Source organism: Lathyrus oleraceus, chromosome 5, assembly GCF_024323335.1.
Source record: "Lathyrus oleraceus cultivar Zhongwan6 chromosome 5, CAAS_Psat_ZW6_1.0, whole genome shotgun sequence".
Lineage (NCBI taxonomy): Eukaryota > Viridiplantae > Streptophyta > Magnoliopsida > Fabales > Fabaceae > Lathyrus > Lathyrus oleraceus.
This window is the reverse complement of record NC_066583.1, coordinates 129420312-129441681: the sequence shown is the minus strand read 5'-3', so window position 1 is coordinate 129441681 and position 21370 is coordinate 129420312. Positions and strand designations below refer to the sequence as shown.

At 38.6% G+C, this 21370-nt stretch overlaps 1 non-coding gene across 1 annotated transcript; it reads left to right on the top strand.

The window, feature by feature from the left end:
* Nucleotides 1-16246: 16246 nt before the first annotated feature.
* LOC127089171 (small nucleolar RNA R71) lies at nucleotides 16247-16353 on the top strand. Its single transcript, XR_007790942.1, has one exon. It is a non-coding gene; the product is annotated as a small nucleolar RNA R71 (small nucleolar RNA).
* The last annotated feature ends 5017 nt before the right edge of the window (nucleotides 16354-21370 follow it).

Genomic DNA, 21370 nt, shown 5'->3' with positions numbered 1-21370 from the left:
TCCGTTGTCTAAGTTGATAACCCGATTAACATTATCTATATGAGCAAGTTGAAAAGAAGAACCATGGTGTTTCTCTATTTTCCTCTCTTCAAGCACCACAAACATTATATTTCATGGCTGGAGAAAGTTGAAAAGAAGAAGCCTAAACTCTGTGAAAAGATGGGCATATATGATTTGATCCAACTGTCGATGGTAGGGCCTTCGTATTTCCAAAAAAAATTGGTCGCATCCCTCTACTTCTGGGAGAGTACTAGCAACACCTTTCATCTACCTTGTGGGATGGTTACTCGTACTCTATTTGACTTAGCTGCCATTGCGGGCTTACGACCAACTTGGGAGGCCTTCGACCTTGATGTCAATGATGAAGATACCATTAATTTAGACCACACATGGGAAAACATTGGTCATTACATCGAGGACCATCATAATAAGGCTAGCGAAGAAGTTTCTGATGCCGAACACATTACTTTCTTGGCTTTGTAATTGTCACGCTATGTGTTCTGTTCCAAATCTCTGAAGGTGATGAAGAAATTTATAACCATTGCTAATGAACTGCATGAGGGTCGAAACCTCTGTCTGAGCCAGATGATCTTATGCTCTTTGTACGAAAATCTAGGGATGTGGGTGTATGAAAATAAAGGATGTACATGTATATTAAAAAAATCTTTATGGTTACTTCTTGCTGGTGGGACCTTTATGGTTACTTCAGTTGTGGCTAAATGCCACTTTTTAGTCTTCGCTTGACGAACCTAAACTAAGTGAAGATGTTGAGCTAATTAAGAATCGAAAGGTTGAAGGGATACGACTAACTTTGATGACTCCGACTGATGTTGGATGCTCCTTGCATGAAAGCTTTACCAAGTTCGTCCTGATGTTTGCCAAGCACTAAAAGTTCTACTCTTTGATGACTCCTTTTGTCAATCGAAAATATGGTCCCTCTTGATTTACTAAGGACTTCCCTACTCCTAACACTGATCAGGACACTGAATTTTTAGCCATTTGGGGAACTTTCCTTACTCCACGACTACTGGTGGATCATGTAGATGATCCTAAGGCGCACATCAAGATTCTTAGGTATCAGCCAAACTTAGTAGCCCGACAGTTTGGACTGAGTCAGCTGCTTCCCAGATCTCTGTATAGTCGAAAGAGCGACTTGTGTGTTTGCATCATTCCCTATACTGAGAGAAGTTGTGTCGAACATCTGTCTCGACAATCTATTGATGTCACAAAGCTTTCGTTCTTTCCATTTCACCCTTCTTACTATTGCACCCTAGATTTTGACACTTGGTGGAAGAGCTACTACAACAAAGAATTTCTTAAAGTTTCAACTTTGGCGAAATATCTGACTATTGCTTTTGCTTCCATGCAGGCCAGGTTCAAAAAAGGTAGATATACTCAAATAAAGGAGATCCAGACTTTCCAATGCTACCTAAAAATTGTGTATAGGCCCAGTGATCTTAGGCAAACCATATCCAAAGTAACGACTTCTTTAAAACATAAGTTCATGGAGAAAATCCTCGGTCTTGACATTCCTTCGTATGTTATGAGTGAAGGCAAGTATGAGTTCACTTTTAATTTTTATCCACCCAAGTTACCACTTTTGCCAAGTGCTAAGATAACTTTGGAATTTTGACATCCCTTTCCAAGGTGGTTTGTTTATGGGTCATACCTTGAGGTGTTAAAAACTGAAAGCTTAAAACCTGCTCAAAGGATGGTTCCGTCGGAGCATAACCTACATAGTTTCCAATGCCACCTTCATGTCGATATAAAGCGTGTCAAAGTTATTACCCCAATACATGAAGTTGAGGGAAAGCCAAGGATTATTTGATCAACTTGTCCCTTTTACTTCCCATTGAATCACGAATCATACTATTTGTCGCATTTTTTACAACTGTTGAACGTAAAAAATAGACCAGAGCCAAGGCTGCCCGACAACAAGCTGAGAAGGAGGCAGCTGAGGCAGCTCGCCACCAGGGAAAAGCCTTACCATCAAAAAATAAAAAAATAAAGGTTTCACCTCTTCACATAGGTTTTTTTCTACATGCATCATTATTTTCTTATTTTAACATTTTGTTTTAGGTCGACGATAAACCTTTCGTTACCCCCTAAAAACAGAAGAAGAGTGACGCTCCCAAAAACCATGTCAAGAAGATCATTGTCGAGGACTCTTCGCCTGAAGCTCCTGAGTCGATGAAAGTTAAGAAAGTAAAACCTCATGGCTCTACTTCTCAATAAACGTTAATCACTTCAACCACTACCCCAACAAAAAAACCAAGAAATCAAAGTTGAAGGCTCCTTAGCTTGTCGAAAAAGAACCAGACGTATCAAAACCAATCAATTTTGGCGACCTTGAAAGTGCCAATTCTAGTCCCGACGTAAACACATATAAGGTATTCTTACTTCGTCAAGTAAACTTTTTATGTCTTCGACATTTTGTTCTCAACTTGAATCCTTATTTAAGGATAATCATTCCAATACTCCCTTATTTGCTATCGAGTATCCTGATCCTAACACTGGCACAATTTCTCTGTGCATTGAGCCCAAGTCTTTCAAAGCCTCAATTGGAGAAGTGAATCAACCATTTTTTCCATATGTCAAACTTCCTAGTCCACTTGTCCATGTTCAACCTTCCCAACAGTCTTGTTCTTCTAGCGAGAGTGAAAGCTCAAGACTTGAAGAAGAGGATGTTGTCGAAGAAGAAGTGCAAGTTCAGAAAGAGGAGGATCAGGCAGAAAGTGACCAATGAGGGGATGATCAAGAGGAAAATGATTCAAGAAGCAATACCCAATGGGAAGATTCCCAGAAAGAACCTCAAGATCTTTCTTCTTTTGATTTCTGTAACCCTGATGAGGGGATTCACATGAATGAAGATGAACCTAAGGCCTATGGGAAGGTAGCAGATGAAGATAGGCTTAAGGTTAACGAAGTTAATCCCACTGTTGCGACCAAATCTGGTGAGACGTCCAACAGAAGCTTTGGCATAATTACAAACTACAAACTCCCAATAGTATTTATAGCAACTTTGATATCACTAGAAGACCTCGATAAACTCAAGAAAAGCAAACCATATGAGTATTTGAAAATGATGATAAGTTTTCGCGGAAGTTCTGGCGACAAGTGTTCTTGTGCTTCAACGACATAAGGTGGAGTATCAACCATATAAAGTGTTGAAGTAACTCTGTGTGCCATAAAAAGTCAAGTATTTGGAACAAAATTGTTCAAGACTTTGGCACAAAATGCCATTTCCGCTTTCAAAATTAAAGACCTTCTCAAGAAAGTTTACATCCTCAAGGTCTCTCCTCTTGTAGCCAACTTTGTCATTGAAATTGGACTTCTTGTCGACCAAATCACCGCTGATCTTATCCGTAAACAAGAGACCACAAATAATCAAGAAGCCAAAAAGGTCAGTCGATCATCAAAATTGGATTTGGCTCTTGTATCTACTACCAAATTAAAAGAACTGGAAAAAGCTTCTTTAGAGGAGAACAAAGAGTTTGATGCTTGTGCTACCAACATTGTTAAGTGAGATCAACAAATCGAAGAGCTTCAACTCAAGATACAATAGGCTAAGGCTAGGCAAGATGAGATTTGCAATAACAACCAGAAAGTGCTCATGATGAAGAGGTCAAAGTTAGGGTTTGACACTGATCGCGACTTTGTGAGTCTATCGGGGTACTAACTGCAAGTGCACAGTCTAATCGCGTAGTTTTAAAAGATATCGATCCCACAGGGACTTAATGAATCGATCTACCGTTTTTCTAGGGTTACTGCGTAAAGCTAAGACGGATGATACTTTAATGATTAGAGGGAAAAGTAAAACTAAATTTGGATCTAGATAAAATATCAAATAATATGGATATCAGTATGTAGTTCGTCGTAATTAGGGAATCAAATCTTCGTTGGTCTTTTTCTTAATTTTAAAATAAGTCTTTTCAGTAGACACTATTAATTAAAAGTCTTTTCCTCAAACTCTCGCTCTGTTGAATTAGACTATGACTTTATATTGTAACGTACGCTCTCACTATTTCGTTAAATCTAAAATCACTTTTGAAAATAATAGAATCTATAGAAACTCCTTTTGAGAAAATACTAACCGTTTAAACACCCTCGTCTTAAACTCTCGCTCTGTTGACTTAGATTATATGATTAAACTTAAATGATTAACTCTCGTCCTCACATTTAACTTTTAAAAATAAAATTTGAAAATGATTAGAATTTAATTAACCTTAAAAATTGCTTTCGCCCTGATTTAAAGTTAATGTTCAATTTACACTGTCCAGTTAAAAACTCAAACCGTCGTTCTATTGATTTTAACTTCTTTATGTCTTTTACTCTCGTACAAAAACCTTGGTATTAACTTTGTAAATTGAGACCAGAAAAAGAGTGACTATATTTTGAAATAAATTTAAACCAACTCAATTTTGATTCCTTTATTCCGCTTACTTTACATACCGATATCTAAATTAATTAGCCAGACATGATAAACATGCATAAACAATAATCGTGCATAAATACGGCCATATCAAACAAACAATATATATAAACAGCGGAACAAAGCATATGTAAATTAAAACAATAAATCAATTAATTAATGAACCTGGAAAAATACTAGAAATCTGGATTTTATCTCCTAGCTTCGATGCTCGAACACTCCACCACAAGCCGGTTGGATTTGTTCTTCACAATTCTCAATCAGATAGGAAAGTAAAAACAAGGAATAAAATACTATGATCTAACGTAAGGTTAGATCCAGTAAAAATGACACAATAGTTTCCGGTGTAGAAACTATCGTGAGAAAATAAATTGTTTGCTTCGGAAATTAAACTAGAAAGGAAAAGAAAATAAGATGCTTGAAAATTTAGAGTGCTGGAAAATTATAATGCTGGAAAGATATTGCTGGAAAAATTGCACAGAGAAGAGAGAGCTTCAATTGGCTTTTGTGAGGTCTATTTATATTCACCTTCCCAAATAACCGCTTCCTCGAAAGTGTCTTCAGTATGGTTCAAAGCGTCAACGAGTGCAGGAGAAAAATTAGGGGAAAACGTCCACTCCGTTACGCACGTAAAGCCTAAAATATAGGATGAAATGTGTGACGTCCGTCACACTATGTGCTACGGTCGTAACACTAGGTTTTGGGACGTGACGCTCGGCATGTTCTCGTGGCGGTCGTGACAGCCATTTCTTTTGTTCCAAACGTGGGTTGGGCTTTGGTGCTTCAGCTTGCTGCTTTTCCTAGAAAATCCTCTTTTTGCACCCCTCTTCTTTCTTTTTCACACGTGCTTTAAATAATGATACCTGAAATAAATAATAAGAAAATACCGAGTAATATCGAATAATATAAAATAAATTGAATCAAATAACGATATAATTTAATTAAATCAAGTCTAAAAATGTGATATAGTTTCATGTTATCAAACTCCCCCACACTTAGACTTTTGCTTGTCCTCAAGCAAGATGAAATTTCCAAACACACATCAATTCGTAATAGGTTGCAAGTAAATCTCGTTTATAAATAACCTGAGTTTAATCTTAACATCAGAAACTACCGTAACAACACTAGATAATCCCACCTTATGCAAACCAGTTCGAGTCATGCTATTATAGCTCAGCCTAGTTCTTTTACTCTTATTTCACCCGTTTTCATTCGAGCGAAATCACATTAAGCCCTTTATCTTTTCGCGCACATGGTGGAGTAACCGGTTAGCGATTCTGATCCCCTTTTAGTTAGAAGTTCTGGTACATACGTTGGATAACTTCTTTATTTAGTCTATTGCAAATTGCGGGGGATCCGACCGTAGTCCGCCCTACCAAGTTCAGCACCAGAAACCGCTGAACCAACTCACAATGGATCGTTCATACTATGTTTTTGTAGGGTCCACAACCTTTGGATTAAATGATCGGGTAAGGATCGCCTAACTTAATTAGTGCATTTCCTGATTTTTTTTAATATGTTGTTTTGGGAATCATTCACTTGTATTCATCGGCTCTCCATGTAATTTGCTATTAAGATGGTGTCGACTTCTCGTATAAACTACTCGGGGTTACTATAGGACTAAAAGTTCAAGGAATTGGTATAATAGGTACTTAGACTGATCTAACATGCTGAGGTTGTTAAAGTGTTGGGGTGGTAATAATTTTGTCTTAATTTCACTCAAGTTTTATAAAATAAGCAACCTTTATACTTATTGAGTGTGTTGAATTTTGTTATGGCTCAAGAAAATTGAGGAGAATAGATAATAAAAAATTTCATATTAGGGACTTGACTTAAGAATTTTTCTTTTTTTATTGAAAGGGAAATAACATACTTGAAAGGGAAATAAACATAACTGAAACAAAGTTTTCCCCCTACACTTAAATGAAACATTGTCCCCAATGTTTCAAAAAAAAAATAAAAAAAAATGGTACTCAAACTCAATTCTGCCTGCGTCCTCTTGTTCTCGGACCCGGTGATCGTTCACGTACTGCCAAGTCATCAAACCTGTTAAGCAAGTCAGTGAACCTCTGATCGGTTATTGCATTTCTCTCTTGTTGTTGTTGTTGCATCTAGCACATCAGTTGCATTACTTCGTTATTCTGCGCATGCATGGCATCAAGCCGTTGGGCTTGATGTTCAATAGCATCCATGATGTCATCATTTGTTGCAGGCCTTCTTCTTCGACGACGTCGGGAGGATGGACCAACTACATTATCGGAAGGATTAAGTGGGACAAAATGTTGTTCAGGACCTTGATCACCTTGCTCCATTTCATCAAACTCGTCTGGGGGCGGGTTTGCTTGTGTAGGCATGGTAGGCTCGGGAGCATTCAAATCGTAGATGAATGTGTTGGGGTTAGTAACATCGGTGAGTGTAATGTTAGGCATAACGACGCTTGGGATTTCTTGGTTATTGACCATAAGATAATAATTCCCGCCTACCCTATTTTTGATTAAGCGGCAGGAGCGACAATAGTTGATATCCATAAACAGGGGTGGCAAAGATTGCAAATTCTGAAGTCGGTCCCCTAGATTTAAACCGAGTGCGATGGTGGTTATTAATCCTCCAATCACAAAAGGTTGACTGCCTCGAGCACAAAGGGTACGGATATGGTGAAGTAAGAAAGAGGCGGCGTTTACCTTTGTATCTGCTGAAAAGATGCAGTGTAGGAAGAATAATTCTTTCGCGTTAACTTTGCTGTTGTTGGCTCTTCCAAAGATGGTGTTTTGAAAAATACGGATAAAATACCGGATAGTGGGGTTGTGTATGTGCGAAGCAAGTAATGCATCCCAATTGGTGGTTACCACACCGGATATTTTTCCAAAAAGTTCGAATGCGACCGTGTTCCAATCTGAGTTTGGAGGGATTCTTGGGTGGACGTGGTCTCCTTCAGGAAAATGTTACATGGCACTCAACTGTTCTTGAGATAGTGCGTACTCAGTGTTGAACATACGGAATTTTGCGACACTGGTTAAGTGTTCGTCCTCACCGGTTGGAGTGGTGTATGAATAAGAGCTTAAAAACTCCAGGGTGAGTGATGGGTATGTTGGGTGATTTTGTGTGCACAGAAAAGTTAAATCGGATAGCCTAAGCAGCCATTGCACACCTTGATGTAATCCTAATTCTTGTAAGCAATTGAAATCTGGGTACCTGGTAGATGTGACACCGCGTTGCTGAAACCGAACGAACTGCTCCCGTTGATAGTTACTATCTTCAGATCGGAAAATAATATTTCCAAATTGCACTTGATGTTGATTCTCTGCCATTTTGATTAAAAGGAAAAGAGGATGAATTTTTTTTGTATAGAATGGAATGATGTGGTGTAGGAAGAAATGTAGTTAAGGTATTTATAGGAAGAGTTTTGGAATTGGGAAGAGAAGTGGGTGAGAAAAAATTAATGGGGATAGAGAGGTGAGTTGAATGGGGGTAAAGAGGAATTGGAAAGGGGAGTAACGGTCTGGTCATAACGGTCAACAACATTTACGAGAAAGCAAGTTGTCACGCTCGTGACAGCATGCGTGATGGGCGTCATGGGGGTGTGACGACCGTGACAGCATGCGTTACGCTCGTCACACCTCTGAGCATGCAACGGTCACAACGTTCGTGACAGCATGCGTGGGTGCTTTATTAAATTTTTTTATTTTTATTAATGTTTTGTTTATTATATTTGTTATTTTTATTATTTTGTTTTTTTGTGTGTGTCATGGATGCTACTTTACTACACCATAGAATATATATATATTTTTTTTCTAATAAGCCATGTAAGTAGTAGCATACAATATATATCATCATTGGTAATTTTAGACAGTGCATAAATCAAAATGAAATTTAATTTAACCAATAATGCCAGTAGCTTCATAAAAATAAACATAATGTAGTATTTGACTGAAAATAAAAATAAAACATGCGAAAAATAAATCCTAAGATTAAAAATATTGCCAAACGAAACTATAAATTTGTTCTGACATCAAAGCTTGAATAGCGGTATTATAATCAGTTCCGGGCATATGATGTCTAAGATCAGGTACTGCCGATTCTGCGGACGGGATAGGATGAGGTGGAGAGGTAGCATCATGGTAACCAGTTGGTGTCTGCGGATCAGACTCAGCATTAGAAATCTGATTGTCAAGAATCTCATAATCTTGGATGGTTTCAACAGATCTAACAGGAGAAGGTATTCCATCCAGGTTGTAGAGCCAATTATTTTGGTTATGGACACTAGTCATCGGGCTAGGCATGGTGAATAGGTAAAAAGCTTGGTTGTTAATTCATAGTTCAAACTCTTCAGGTCCAAGGTTTCCTATAAACATAGTGTTGAAAAGGAAAAGTGTATTCATAGGCTGAATACCACAAAAAGGGTTCAAATCAAGCATGGGTTGGCGCAATCCAATAGCATTAGCAATCATAGTTATCAATCCTCCTATTTGAATCGGTGCACGGTCATCTTGAACAAGGAGGTCAAAACTCGCTAACATGTAAGTGGCATCATTCACTGGACGATTCTGGGAAGCACAAAATATTATGAAAAGTTCATCACGTGATACTGTGGTAATGTTTGATCTTTTCCCAAAAAGAGTGTGTGCTAGGATCTTGTGGAAATAACAAAAGGCTGGGTTATGTATGTTTCCAGAAAGAAACTCATGTTCCTCAGGTTTGTCATTTCCCGTCAAACTTCCCCAAAAATGCTCAAGCTCTCGATATTCAAGGAGTTCCTCTTGGCTCATGGTGAATGTGTCAAAAGAAGTAGGGAACCCTAAGAGGTTAGTAAATTCTCTAATGTTATACTGATACTCCATATTGAACATCCTGAATTGAATGAAACCTCGGTTTATTCCTTTTCCATGGTTCGGTAAATAAATCAGGGAGCTAAGGAATTCTAGAGTTAGCCTCCGGTAAGTAACAAATTGTCTCCGAATAGGAGTGATTTCCCACCCTATTTGATTCAGCAGATATAGGACACTATCTCTTAGCCCAAGTACGGTCATTGCACAATCATCAGCATAAAAATTTGGGTGCATCTCTCTCTCAGCAAGTTCTTCAAATTTTTGTCTCTGAGCTATCTCTCGGAAATTGATACCCATGTGATCAATATGTGCCATCAGGTCAGTGTTAACTAAAGAAAAGAAAAAAACAAGAATTTTAGTCGGGATTTGGCCAGATGCCGAAAGAAGAAAAGAAGAAAAATTTAATAATATAAAGAAAATGAAGAATGAAGACTGAATAAAATCAAAAGAATAATCAAAGAGAAATAAAAATTTGTGGGTTGTCTCCCACGAAGCGCTTTGTTTAATGTCGCAAGCTCGACATAAAACTATTAAATGTTAATCTATTAATTTTGAAGACAATACGTCTAAGTGCAGGACTTGTGAGTCTTCATTGTTTTCAGCATAATGATAATGTTTTAGACGCTGCCCGTTTACGATAAATGATTCAATAGATTTTCCTTTAATTTCTACAGCCCCACTAGTAAAGACATTAGTGACTTGGAAAGGGCCGGACCACCTAGAGCGTAGTTTTCCTGGGAATAACTTAAGTCTAGAGTTAAATAATAGGACTACATCGCCTTGTTTGAAAGTTTTCCTTGATATACGTTTATCATGCCATTTTTTCGTTCTTTCCTTGTAGATTTTGGCATTTTCGTATGCGTCTTGTCTAAGTTCCTCTAATTCGTTTATATCTAGAATTCTCTTTTCACCGGCGGCCTTATAGTTTAAATTTAAATTTTTAATAGCCCAATAGGCCTTATGTTCTAACTTGATGCGTTGTTAAACTTGGTGTTCGCAAGTGTACGAACGCGTTAGAGTAATATAAAAGATTATCGAACCACAGAGACCAAGTGTCAATTTATCGTTATCTGTTGTTATGGTGTTTATCAAAGGCAGTCAGAATAGGTGTTTTTGTAGTGTGCAATGAAAAGTAAAGTATTGAAAATAGAATATAATTTATAAAGACAGGGTCGAATGTAATTCACGTAATCAGTTGATAATCCAAGTACTTGCTAATATAACTACTTATGGGCAATGTTTCCTACTTTGAAAAGAACTAATTTAACAGGAACTGTCGCTTTCGCGTATTCAGAATCGAGTTGTACTCCCTAATCAAACCCTCTTATTGTCACTTATAAAAAGGCGCGCATTGCGTTAGAGTAGTAAACCTATTTTTAAGAAATATAGTATCTTAACTAAGTTGAAAAGTATTATAACCTGGATTTCTTAACCAAAAGAGGTTCTTACGAACTAGACTCTAAACTTATAAACGCGTCCGAAAATAGTTTTAAAATCTCTTTTCTCCTTGATGTTAAAAACTCCTAATGAACTAGACAAAGCGCTTTCGCTGTTTTTGAAATAGTTAAAAACAATTAAGTTTATAAAGACGTTGGACGACTTTCGATCTTACCCAACGGAATTGAAGTGCGGGAAAACTTAAGTTGAAAGTTAAAATAGCCCTTTAAGTGTTTCTACGAACAATTGTATGGATTACTGGTTCAATTACGATCCTTACATTCTAACCTTTTAGATTTAGTTAGACATGGTAAAATAAAAGTGCATTAAAGTAAATAAAAGTAGTGCGAGTGCGGAAAGTAAATAATTTAAAGCGAGTGCGAGAAATAAATAAAGTAAAGCGAGTGCGGGAAATAAATAATTTAAAGCGAGTGCAAGGAAATAAATAATTTAAAGCGAGTGCGGGAAATAAATAAAGTAAAAGCGAGTGCGGGAAATAAATAAAGTAAAAGCGAGTGCGGGAAATAAATAAAGTAAAGGCGAGTAATAAAAACCTGCTCCAATCGGAGGGCTGAGTAAATTGCAATGCGGAAAAGAAAATGGCGGCAGGATTAACTTCCTTCCAAAGTGCTCCAAACTCGATTATAGACTCTATCACAGACTTGATGACACAATTGTGGTAACACTCCAATGCGAAGCGATTACCACTATAAAATACTGAATATATGCCTACGTGAAACAAAGTTGCTTCTGAGTTTGCCTTTGTCCTAAGTTTGGATCTTCGTCTGCTCTAAGTTTGGATGGTTGTAAAACTGAATTCGCGTTTCTATTTATAGGGAAATAAAAAAGGTGGAATTGACTTGGATGCCCTTCAACTTGAAAATAGAGGAAACCATTTCCTTCTTGTGGCGCCCGCCACAAGGCTATGGCGCCCGCCACAAGCACAAAGTGGGGCGCCTTAGTGGATGAAGTGGGGAAACGTGGGAGTTGAGGAAGTTGGACTTGGACACGTCATGGCTTGGCCTGTGGCGCCCGCCATGGGGTAAGCCATAAGTACAAAATGCTGAATTTTAGGGTTTTTAGCCCTTTTTCACTCCTTTTCTCGATGGGGGCTCCGATTAAAGTAAAAACCTGAAAACAAAGGAAAACACAGTAATAACACAACAAAATGACAATAAAATAACTAGAATGCATGTGAAATCGGAGTCGAAAATACGTAAATTTTAGTGTGATCATAACTCCACTGGGAGGTGACACGATTTACCATAAATAAGCTTAAATGGGGTTGTTCCTATGGGAGTTTTGTAGGCGGTTCGATATGCCCATAAAGCTTCGGGTAATTTTGATGACCAGTCTTTCCTCGATGTAGCGACAGTTTTTTCCAATATTTGTTTAATTTCTCTATTAGACACTTCCACTTGTCCACTAGTTTGAGGATGGTAAGGTGTTGCTACTCGATGTTTTACACCATACTTAAACAATAATTTTTCGAGTATCTTAGATATGAAATGAGATCCACCGTCACTGACGACTATTCTTGGGACACCAAATCTTGGAAAGATTATATTCTTAAAGAGTTTAATTACTACTCGTGTGTCGTTTGGTGGAGAAGCTATAGCCTCAATCCATTTTGATATGTAGTCAACCGCTACGAGTATGTACTTGTTACCGAAAGAAGGTGGAAAAGGTCCCATGAAATCTATTCCCCACACATCGAAAATTTCTACTTCCAAAATGCCTTTTTGTGGCATTTCGTCACGTCTAGATATGTTTCTTGTGCGTTGACACCTATCGCATTTCTTGATAGCGGTATGTACATCCTTCCATATGTTTGGCCAATAAAGACCGGCTTGTAGAGCAGGTTTTGGATGTACTTGCATGTCCACCATAAGGGGCGGAATGACAATGTTGGATTATACTTTCTACCTCTTCTTCAGGTATACCGCGACGGAAAATACCATTGGAGCCTCTTTTGAAAAGTAAAGGGTCGTCCCAGTAGTAATGTTTTATGTCATGGAAGAATTGTTTCTTTTGTTGGTAGGATAAATCAAGCGGAACCACTCCGGCGGCTAAATAATTGACAAAATCAGTGTACCATGGTGTAACGCATACATCCAAGGTGGTCTCTACCTGCTTGTCAGCTCTATTTTCTTCCAAATTAGCTATAAGTTTATCGTACGAGAAATCATCGTTGATCGATGTTCTTTCCGGTTCCAGGTTTTCAAGTCTAGAGAGGTGATCTGCTACTATGTTTTTAGTTCCTTTTTTATCTTTGATTTCCAAATCAAATTCTTGTAGCAACAAGATCCACCTTAGGAGTCTAGGTTTAGCGTCCTTTTTTGTTAAGAGGTACTTAATGGCAGCGTGATCAGTGTAAACGATTATTTTAGCTCCGACCAAGTAGGAATGAAATTTATCTAGTGCAAATACTACTGCTAAAAGTTCTTTCTCGGTCGTGGCGTAATTCATTTGCGCTTCATCTAGAGTTCTACTCGCATAATATATGACGTGAAGTTTTTTATCCTTTCGTTGTCCTAAAACAGCGCCTACGGCGTAGTCACTTGCGTCACACATTATTTCGAAAGGTTCATTCCAATCCGGGGTCTGCATTATGGGCGCGGAGATCAATGCTTGTTTAAGTGTTTGAAATGCTTCTAAACATTTATTGTCGAAGATGAATTCAGCATCTTTCATTAATAATTCGGTTAAAGGTTTAGTTATTTTAGAGAAATCTTTAATGAATCGTCGGTAAAAGCCGGCATGTCCTAAGAAGCTTCGTATTTCCCTCACAGTTTTCGGAGGTTGAAGGTTTTCGATTACTTCTATTTTGGCTTTGTCTACTTCAATTCCTCTATTTGATATGATGTGTCCTAAAACAATTCCTTCTTGTACCATAAAGTGACATTTTTCCCAATTAAGTACTAGGTTTACTTTTACACATCGTTCTAGAACTCTTTCTAGGTTTTCAAGACATTCTTCGAAACTTTGCCCGCATACGGAAAAGTCATCCATAAAGACTTCCATGATGTTTTCGAGAAAATCGGCGAATATTGCCATCATGCACCTTTGGAAAGTTGCAGGAGCATTGCACAAGCCAAACGGCATTCGTCGATAAGCGAAGGTACCAAAAGGACATGTGAACGTTGTCTTTTCTTGGTCATCAGGATGAATTGGTATTTGAAAGAAACCTGAGTAACCGTCCAGATAGCAGAAATGAGAATGCTTGGCTAGTCGTTCTAACATCTGGTCTATGAATGGTAAAGGAAAATGATCTTTTCGGGTTGCTTTGTTTAGCTTTCTATAATCAATGCATATTCTCCATCCCGATTCAATTCGTTTTAGTTATAGTTTCTCCTTTTTCATTTTCGATCACTATTATACCTCCCTTTTTTGGTACTACGTGTACAGGACTAACTCATTTGCTATCGGATGTAGGATATATGATACCTGCCTCTAATAACTTCGTTACTTCCTTCTTTACTACCTCACTCATGATCGGGTTTAGTCTCCTCTGATGTTCCCTAGAAGTCTTACAGTCTTCTTCTAGCATGATGCGGTGCATACAAATAGAAGGACTTATCCCTTTAAGATCGGTGATGTTGTATCCTATGCGGTTGGATATTTTCTTAAGATATGTAGGAGTTTTTCGGTTTCAAGTTTTCCTAGGTCTGCATTGACTATTACTGGTCGTTCAAGTTCTAAGTCTAGGAATTCATATCTCAGATTTTTGGGAAGTGTTTTCAGGTCGAGGGTTGGTTTCTTAAGGCATTGCGTAGAATCTGATGTTATTGCTAAACATTGGTTCAGTCTGTCTTCTACACGATAGTCGGACAAATTGTCATTTTCTAATTCTATTTCTTTTATGCATTCATCGATGATATCCATGAAGTAACATGTGTCTTCTATTGCAGGTGCTTTCAAAAATTTGGAAAGAATAAACTCAATTTTCTCTTCTCCTACTTCGAAAGTGAGTCGTCCTCGTTTTACGTCTATGATAGCACCGGCAGTTGCTAAGAAGGGTCTTCCCAATATAATGGGGGTGACTACATCTTCTCTTATATCCATAATTATAAAATCGGTGGGGATGTAGAATTGACCTATGCGCACGGGAACGTTTTCAAGAATTCCTACGGGATATCTAACGGAACGATCTGCTAATTGCACAGACATTTTAGTTGGTCTTAATTCTCCCATTTCAAGTTTCTTGCATATGGACAAGGGCATAACACTGATACCGGCTCCTAAATCTCATAAAGCTTTATCTATGACAAATTTTCCTATATGACAGGGTATAGAAAAACTACCAGGATCTTTAAGTTTAGGAGGCATATTCTGGATTATTGCGCTACACTCAGCAGTGAGTGTAACGGTTTCGCTATCTTCAAGTTTCCTTTTATTAGATAAAATTTCTTTTAAGAACTTAGCATATGAGGGCATCTGTGTAATAGCTTCTGTAAAAGGAATTGTGACGTTTAATTGTTTCAGTAGGTCAACAATTTTTTTAAATTGACCCGCGTTTTTGGTTTTAATTAGCCTTTAAGAATAAGGGATAGGTGGTTTGTAAGGCGGTGGTGGTACATAAGGTTCTTTTTTTTCTACGGTTTCCTTATTACACTCTTCCTTTTCCTTAGGTTTACCTTCTTCCTCAGTTGACTTTTTAGAGTTTTGGTTCTCAATCCTTGGGTTAGATGGTCCTTCTACCTCTGTACCACTTTGTAATATAATTGCATGAGCGTGGCCTTTCGGATTAGGTTGGGGCTGTCCAGGAAATGTACCAGTTGGGGAAGCAGTAGGCGCTTGTTATTGAGCTACTTGCGAGATTTGTGTTTCCAGCATTTTGTTATGGGTAGCCAGGGCATCTACTTTACTTGCTAGTTGTTTAATCTATTCGCTAGTGTGTACATTCTGGTTTAAGAACTCTTTATTGGTTTGCTGTTGAGAGGCTATGAAGTTCTCCATCATGATTTCCAAATTGGATTTCCTAGGAACGTTATTGTTAGGTGTATATGGGGTCGGCTTTTGATATCCAGGAGGTATAGTTGGAGCTTGACTGGGAGCTTGACCTGGTGCGTATAAATCGTTGTTACTTTTATATGAAAAATTAGGATGGTTCTTCCAGTTTGAGTTATAGGTATGCGAGTAAGGATTTCCTTGAGCATAGTTCACCTGCTCTGTTTGAATTCCTGTTAGGAGTATACAATCTGTAGGGGTGTGACCTTGAATTCCACAGACTTCGCAATTTTGAGTTACGGCAACCACGGTGGCTGGAGGTGATACATTTAAACTTTCAATTTTCTGGGCAAGAGCATCCACTTTTGCATTAACATGATCAAGGTTACTTATCTCGTACATGCCACCTTTCGTTTGAGGTTTTTCCACCATTGTTCGGTCGCTTCCCCACTGATAATGATTTTGGGCCATGCTCTCGATAAGTTGATAAACGTCGGTGTAAGGTTTATCCATAAGCGCACCACCGGCGACGGCGTCTATTGTTAGCCTTGTGTTGTACAAGAGACCATTGTAGAAGGTGTGAATTACTAACCAGTCCTCTAAACCATGGTGTGGGCAAAGTCTCATCATGTCCTTGTATCTTTCCCATGCTTCGAAAAGAGACTCGTTATCTTTTTCCTTAAATCCATTTATCTGGGCTCTCAACATAGCTGTTTTGCTTGGAGGAAAATATCGGGCAAGAAAGACTTTCTTCAACTCATTCCATGTGGTGACTGAGTTGGAAGGAAGAGACTGAAGCCATCTTCTAGCTTTATCTCTTAACGAGAAAGGAAAGAGATGAAGCCGAATTGCCTCTGAAGTGACACCATTAGCTTTAACAGTGTCAGCGTATTGGACAAATACGGATAAATGAAGGTTTGGATCCTCGGTAGGATTTCCAGAAAATTGATTCTGTTGCACTGCCTGCAACAACGAAGGTTTAAGTTCGAAGTTGTTCGCTTCGATTGTGGGTGGGGCAATACTCGAATGCGGCTCATCCTGCGATGGAGCAGCGTAATCTCGAAGAGCACGAGCTGGTTCGGCCATCGCTGGTATCGTCGAAGGAAGGAGATTTTTGAGATCAGGAATTTCGATTGGAGGAAGATTGTTTCTAGCACGATCATCCCGAATTCGTCGTAATAATCGGAGATATCGTTCAACTTCGTTGATTCGTAAGTAGTACGGCTCGCCTTGTGAGCGAGTGTGTGGCATACAAATCAACGAAAAAGGGAAAAAATAAAAATTGCCTTAGTCTCTACAGCGTAACAGAAGAGTTAGGATATCGACTAAATAAAATTCCCCGGCAACGGCGCCAAAAACTTGATCGCGACTTTGTGAGTCTATCGGGGTACTAACTGCAAGTGCACAGTCTAATCGCGTAGTTTTAAAAGATATCGATCCCATAGGGACTTAATGAATCGATCTACCGTTTTTCTAGGGTTACTGCGTAAAGCTAAGGCGGATGATACTTTAATGATTAGGGGGGAAAGTAAAACTAAATTTGGATCTAGATAAAATATCAAATAATATGGATATCAGTATGTAGTTCGTTGTAATTAGGGAATCAAATCTTCGTTGGTATTTTTCTTAATTCTAAAATAAGTCTTTTCAGTAGACACTATTAATTAAAAGTCTTTTCCTCAAACTCTCGCTCTGTTGAATTAGACTATGACTTTATATTGTAATGTACGATCTCACTATTTCGTTAAATCTAAAATCACTTTTGAAAATAATAGAATCTATAGAAACTCCTTTTGAGAAAATACTAACCGTTTAAACACCCTCGTCTTAAACTCTCGCTCTGTTGACTTAGATTATATGATTAAACTTAAATGCTTAACTCTCGTCCTCACATTTAACTTTTAAAAATAATATTTGAAAATGATTAGAATTTAATTAACCTTAAAAATTGCTTTCGCCCTGATTTAAAGTTAATGTTCAATTTACACTGTCCAGTTAAAAACTCAAACCGTCGTTCTATTGATTTTAACTTCTTTATGTCTTTTACTCTCGTACAAAAACCTTGGTATTAACTTTGTAAATTGAGACCAGAAAAAGAGTGACTATATTTTGAAATAAATTTAAACCAACTCAATTTGGATTCCTTTATTCCGCTTACTTTACATACCGATATCTAAATTAATTAGCCAGACATGATAAACATGCATAAACAATAATCGTGCATAAATACGGCCATATCAAACAAACAATATATATAAACAGCGGAACAAAGCATATGTAAATTAAAACAATAAATCAATTAATTAATGAACCTGGAAAAATACTAGAAATCTGGATTTTATCTCCTAGCTTCGATGCTCGAACACTCCACCACAAGCCGGTTGGATTTGTTCTTCATAATTCTCAATCAGATAGGAAAGTAAAAACAAGGAAATAAAATACTATGATCTAACGTAAGGTTAGATCCAGTAAAAATTACACAATAGTTTCTGGTGTAGAAACTATCGTGAGAAAATAAATTGTTTGCTTCGGAAATTAAACTAGAAAGGAAAAGAAAATAAGATGCTTGAAAATTTAGAGTGCTGGAAAATTATAATGCTGGAAAGATATTGCTGGAAAAATTGCACGGAGAAGAGAGAGCTTCAATTGGCTTTTGTGAGGTCTATTTATATTCACCTCCCCAAATAACCGCTTCCTCGAAAGTGTCTTAAGTATGGTTCAAAGCGTCAATGAGTGCAGGAGAAAAATTAGGGGAAAACGTTCACTCTGTTACGCACGTAAAGCCTAAAATATAGGATGAAATGTGTGACGTCCGTCACACTATGTGTTACGGTCGTAACACTAGGTTTTGGGATGTGACGCTCGGCATGTTCTCGTGGCGATCGTGACAGTCATTTCTTTTGTTCCAAACGTGGGCTGGGCTTTGGTGCTTCAGCTTGCTACTTTTCCTAGAAAATTCTCTTTTTGCACCCCTCTTCTTTCTTTTTCACACGTGCTTTAAATAATGATACCTGAAATAAATAATAAGAAAATACCAAGTAATATCGAATAATATAAAGTAAATTGAATCAAATAACGATATAATTTAATTAAATCAAGTCTAAAAATGTGATGTAGTTTCATGTTATCAGACACATTGAGAATGTGAAGAATTTGGATAATGAAATTCTAACCTTGACCTCTAACATCTCTTTGATGGATCATCGTCTCGACGTAGCCAGGGCAACTTATGGTAGGCTCAAAATGTCCTTGCCTTTTTAATCTCTTTGTAACTTTATAACTTTATTTGTACTTTCTTAAGCATTCCCCCAAGGCATTGCCATTGACATTATCTTTTTGGATTGTAAGCATATTTATCCATTTTGGCACTTTCGTGGTTTTGTATGTTATTCCATTACAATTTTTATCTTCTGTAGTGTAGCCCTATATCTCTTTAAATATTTGTTGTTTACGCTTAGGACCCTAAGATCAAAAGTCAATTCTTTGATCTCATATGCGTTGTTCAAAAACATTTGAACAATTTGAAATGGACCCTCCCAATTAGGAGACCACTTACCCAAAATTATGTTCTTTCAATCCATTGGTAGGATAACCTTCCACACCATGTCTCCAACTAAGAATGCTTTAGCTTTAACTTTCTTGTTGTAAGCTTTAACAACTCTTTCCTTTTGTCAGAATATTGTATTTAACGCTTTCAATCTTTCTTCATCCAAATCCACTAACTCGTCTAACATCAAACTCCAATAATCTTCAATGGAATTTCATGTTGCCTTTGAATCCTTGTCGATTGCAAATATATCTCGACAAGGAGGATTGCGTCTGTCGCATCCGCGAAAAAACAACCGGCGGGCTGAAACAAAAAACAACACAGAGCCGCCACTGCGCGTTATTTATCCCAAGATAGGGAAAGGAAACGCTCAGAGAAACCTGGAAAAAGCATGGTCTCGCGACCAAAGAGAAAGGGTAAGGGAGTCGGTTACGCAAGGGGAAGGTATTAGCACCCCTCACGTCCGTCGTACTCGACGGGATCCACGCTCTAAGAAAAGAAAAGGTTGCTAAAACACCACACACACACACGCACCGAAGACAACACAGGTGGGGTTAAGAGGAAGAGAGCTCGATAGGACGTCGCATCCTATGCCTACGTATCTCGTCTGGAACGAGAATCAGAGCTGCCGTAGTTCGGCTCACGCACGCCAAACAAGCAAACACAAACACAGGCAAACATGGAGCCTGAATGCCAATCCTTGGACTTACATCAGCATCCGAACCAAAACACACACAAGAAGGCAAACGTGGAGCCCGACCGCCAATCATTGGACCTACATCGGCATCCGAACCAAACACACGCACACTAGAACCCGAATGCCACTCGATGGACTTACATCAGCTTCCAAGCACACAACAACCAAACAAGTTAATAGGGAGTCGGGAACTCGAGCCTATAACTGTCAAGCACACACACAAAAAAAAAAAGTGCCCAGAGAGACCTCGCACGGTCTCCTGCCTACATACCTCGTCTGGAACGAGGATCAGGGCGATGTAGTTCCCCTGAAAGGGAAAGGAAGAACATGCAAACTAGTAGGGAGTCGGGAACTCGAGCCTACAAGTCATCAAGCAAGCCAGAAGAGACGCTGAGATGTTAGAAGAAACGGCACACACAGACTAACAGGGAGTCGGGAACTCGAGCCTGATAGTTGCCAAACAAAACACACGCAAAAAAGAAAAGGGTGCCCGGAGAGACCTCGCACGGTCTCCTGCCTACGTACCTCATCTGGCATGAGGATCAGGGCGACGTAGTTCCCCTGAAAGGGAAAGAAGTTCTAGCCAGAAACCAAGGGGAGACACACTACCAGGGAGCTGTACTCAAGCCTAGTGTTATCATGCATCATTGCCCTATGTTATGGTTTCTACCTACTTGCACAACTGGAAGCTAATCCTATCCAGGAAAACAAGCATGCAAGCATCAACAGATCAAAACAAGCATTTCAAGCAAGTATTCACAAAGCACACACTATATCCAGTCAAGTGAGGCTCAAACAAGGGTGGACTGCCGAGGCAAGTCATCTGTACATGGGTAGTATTCGCTCTTAACCTTGCCATTGCGGGGCTAAAGTGAAGCAGATGAAAGGTGAGTGAAGATTAGACTTCACAGCTCTTATCCCTGACCAGGGAGAGCTTCAGACAAAGGAGCGTGGGTCCAGAATGGAGGGACCCTTCTACGCTCAAGACTCTGACTCGATTGTGCAACAACACAAGATCTTGGGTTTGTGTCCCAATGCGTCAACACAGTGGTGTGAGCAGAGAGACGACTCAACAGAATATCGGGGGATAGATTGCATATCCCTATGATCCGCCAATTGCCTCATAGAGGTCTTTACCTGCTTGGGCACAAATGTAAACAACCACAAACATCGCCTCTTAAGGAGGACTTCAGACAGTTGTCTGGCCAAGTAACAGGCCAGGTCTTCCAGACTACATGGAGAATAGAAAATCCTACCTCAAATGGTTTAAAAACCAAGCAGCAGCAAGCAAGTTCTTAAAGAACTGTAAGCGACTAAATGTACCTGAAATCAATCAAGTATCATCAGTACTCAGACAAACCAACAATAAACAGCAAAAGTCAATCTATACAGCCAACACAAGTTAATGCACATAAGTGCAAGCTATGAGCTCAAACTCAAACATCAATCCCTACAAAACAAAGTCATGTTAGTGGACAACA